We start from the raw sequence: 3,739 nt of genomic DNA, 5'->3' as shown, positions 1-3,739 counted from the left end.
TTAAACCTTTAAGCTCAGAATTTACCATTTTTAGAGAGAAACTCATGCGAAAACAACCATGGCTGAGACTTTGACAACAAAAGCTTTTAGATTCACACAACTCCTATTTTTTGAGAATGGCAACCTCAAGCAGTTCAAAATCAATTGTAGATTCTTTTTGTTCTTCTTTTCTCAAAGCACACATACATATAAACCCAAAATGCAAGTAACCAAGCTTTATACAATAAATTTTCATGCCAATTCAGCTCTGCTACAAGCATTTTACTATTGTAGACATTCCATTACTGCAACAAAATCAAGTTTACACTGATATAACAATGGATAATCATGATGACTTTCATGGAAAACCAAATTGGTGGTGTAGATGTTGCTATAATTCACCTGATGCCTCATGCAGCATAGAAATTGTCGCATAGAGCACTGCAAAAATACATTGCTACTCTATACAGTAAACAATACCTTCTTTGCTCCAAGAAGCATAAACTTGCAAACAAGAGGACACTTTCTTTGATTTGAGATTATCATTTCAACATAACAGTAGATACATCTCACCATATCTTACATTGATGAAGAGTTATGAAGCTTCGAGCGTTATGAGCTCTAATTCATTATTTTCTTGGCTGAAAATCCTTTCGAATTTCTACTAAGTTGAGTCCGTGCATTCAATATCTGCCCATAATACATATTCTCTACCACATATCCAGATGTAGAGATCATTTACTTCCATTCTTCTCTCTTGGACGGAAAGCCTCATGCAAACAACTTGTTAGCTATATATAGTATGTCTATATATAGCACCCCAAGTCCCCTCTATATATTCCTATAATGTGTGCTCAGTTGACACGCTTCTAGGGTTCCACTTCCGGTGTCTCATATCTCTCTTCTCTCCTTTCTTCCTTTCATCTCTCGTCTTCCTCGCAGTTTCTAACATGATATCAGAACGAGGTTCTACAGCATCACAAAGATACGTTTTCTTTATTGTTTTATTTCTTTGCTCATGTTTCTGCTACGGACGGCTTGGATCTCTGCAATTTGCACCTCTGCCTGTGTCGCATCTGCGAGAAACCCTAATTTAGAATCAGGCTCACGCTCACCCTTTCCTGGACCGCGCACCACTGCCCGGGGGAGAGTTCAAGCAAATTGTGCATACAGGGGATGCCATAGATCACCGTTTTTTTTGTTTTCCTCTTTTCCTACTTTGTGCGGCCGATGAGGGAGATTCATGGCATCCATAAACAGAGCAACAAGCAGCAGCACAGCTTTAGATCTGCACCTGAACATTCCTGTGTTCTGCCGAAATTCTCTCTTTTCATCTTCCAAAAAAGCATCGTCACTAGAAGCCGAAATTTTGTCTTTTCATCTTCCAGAAAAGTATCGTCACTTATAACAAAATTATTCTGATTATTGAATGGAGAAAGCAGAGGTATTGCGTGCTTCTTGGTCATCAACCAAAATTTATCTGTGCTGACAGGCACTCTCACGGGAGCCCCTTGCTCCTTCCACCTTGGGAAAAGCTCACTGAGAGCCCGTGTGTCGAAAACATTCCAGAGATAGTATGTGCTCCAATTTCAGCTCCTTTCTCGACAACGCAGACAGAGAGGTCGGTATTGTTCTACTCACAGAGCTGCTTGATTTTGACGGCAGCAGAGAGACCGACTGGACCACCTCCTACGATGACCAAGTCATAGTTCATGCGCTCTCGAGCATCGCCGGATTGCGAGCAGAGGCCTACTGATTGGGAGCAGAGGCCAGCAGGTCGCTGCCATGGAAAAGCATTGTCACTAGAAGGCCTCGAAATTTTGTGCCATTGTAGCGAACAACAAGTGCCATTTCAGTGCAAAGCCTCAATTACTAGCCTTTGGAGCATCAAACAACGTTGTTTAACTCGAGCTGGAATAGAGTGTGCTCTTTCAAAGGATGTTCTGGACTACTTGCAAATGCTTTTGGATGAGCTTTCACAACATGGATCAGGAGCTTTTACTTCTTTCCCAAGCAAGTTGGGGATTTTACACAGTCTGGCCTTGACAGTGAAGACCCTCCACTTAAAAAGAAATGGCAGTATATGTCTCGGCTTGTGCAGCTTCACTTCTCAGAGGGTCTACTTCATAGGCAGCAAGTTGTGGAATGGCTTATCAAGCAGTTACAGGAAAGAGATGCTCTAGATGCTGCTGTCCTAGATCTTATAGATGAGATTTCAACCTGCCAAACCCACATTCGCATGCTTGTAGATGTCTTTCTTCATAATCTTGGAGAGCTTTGTCCAACTGGACAGATGCCAGATGTCACACATCAACCTCGGCATAATTATGTTGCAACATTCTTTGTTGAACTGCTCTATTATCTTTTGACAACAGTTCCGGATAGTTTTGTGGCCTTAGATTGCTTTCCTCTTCCACTTTATGTATATGGATGCATCAACAGTAGAAACTCCCCTTTGAGTGGAAACAATGAAGTCGAAGTACAAGTTGTTGCAAGAGAGGGGATTCCCTGTTCAGGTGATCAGGGTTCTAGCCATCTTAGAAATATTGGAGAATATTCTCAGTGTCACAATCAAGCATGTGGGTGATGTTATACAAAAGCATGCTGGCTGCCTCACTTGCGAAGGCAGTCAATCCAGCAAGCCTACAGAAAAATGAGGAAGTGTGATTCAAAACTTGGACAAGGCTCTATTAATAGGGGATATTCGTGCAGCTTATGATTGCATCTTTGTTGAAGTTCATTCAATGCTTTGGTATGTTGGTATTGCAATGCTTCATGATGCTTGCCCTCGTTCGTTATTCCATTGATGCTTCATTCCCTACTTTTGGATGTTGATATTGCCATGCTTCATGATAATCATCCTCGTTCGTTATTCCATTGATGAGCATCTATATTCTAACTGATGATACATTGTTTCGTTTATATTCTTTCCAGTTGATAAGGGTCTATATTCCAGCTGATGACACATTGTTTCGTTTATATTCTTTCCTAATGAGTATCTAAATTCCAGCTAATGACACATTATTTCGTTTATATTCTTTCCAGCTGATGAGCGTCTATATTCCAACTGATGAAAAATTGTTTTATTTATATTCTGTTCATGGGGCCCCACATGTGTTATGTTGTCTATAGAGCGGCGTCGCGAACCGTCTCTATAGACCTTGTGTTGTTCTAATGTCACTGTAACGTTTTTCTTTAAGTTTTGATGTGACATATATACTACTTACATCCCAAGTTCAGTTGAAGGAATTTCTTGGAGATTTTATCTTTTGCAGTGATGTCGCTTGTCCTTACTTTACATGTTGTATATTTAGGAGTGATAAAGCTCTTTTGATGCCTCTGAATAGGCTGTTGTAATTCAGGAGTGATGTAGCTCCTTCTCCGTTGACGTTGTAATTCACGAGTGATGTGGCTCCTTTAATGCCTATGAATAGGCTCTTGTAAGTTCAACTTTGTAATTTTATAATTTGAATATTAATATAATGGTAGGCCTATATAGAGTTGTGGGTTTTTCTCTTAAGCCCCCAAGGGTTTTTTCATCCATAGCACCCCTGTTAGCTATATATAGGTCTATATATAGCGCTCGAGGTCCCCTCTATATATTCCTATAATGTATGCTCAGTTCATACACTTTTGGGGTTCTACTTCCGGTGTCTCATATATGTTAGCTATATATAGTCTGTCTATATATAGCGCCCCAGGTCCCCTCTATATATTCCTATCATGTGTGCTCAGTTGACACACTTTTGGGGTTCCACTT

At 40.4% G+C, this 3,739-nt stretch overlaps 1 long non-coding RNA gene across 2 annotated transcripts; it reads left to right on the top strand.

Annotated features, from left to right (window-relative positions):
* Positions 1 to 865: 865 nt before the first annotated feature.
* On the top strand, positions 866 to 2,856 carry LOC148038269 (uncharacterized). 2 transcript variants are annotated; one of them, XR_015690425.1, is made up of 3 exons: positions 866 to 1,371; positions 1,472 to 1,553; positions 1,645 to 2,850. It is a non-coding gene; the product is annotated as an uncharacterized LOC148038269 (long non-coding RNA). The 2 variants fall into 2 exon arrangements; XR_015690426.1 differs by having other exon boundaries at positions 866 to 1,553; positions 1,648 to 2,856.
* The last annotated feature ends 883 nt before the right edge of the window (positions 2,857 to 3,739 follow it).

The sequence above is a fragment of the Lygodium microphyllum genome, chromosome 3 (genome assembly GCF_053477565.2).
Source record: "Lygodium microphyllum isolate KBCC chromosome 3, Lygodium_microphyllum_v1.1.10, whole genome shotgun sequence".
Taxonomy (NCBI): Eukaryota; Viridiplantae; Streptophyta; class Polypodiopsida; order Schizaeales; family Lygodiaceae; genus Lygodium; species Lygodium microphyllum.
This window is presented reverse-complemented; position numbering and strand designations above follow the sequence as displayed.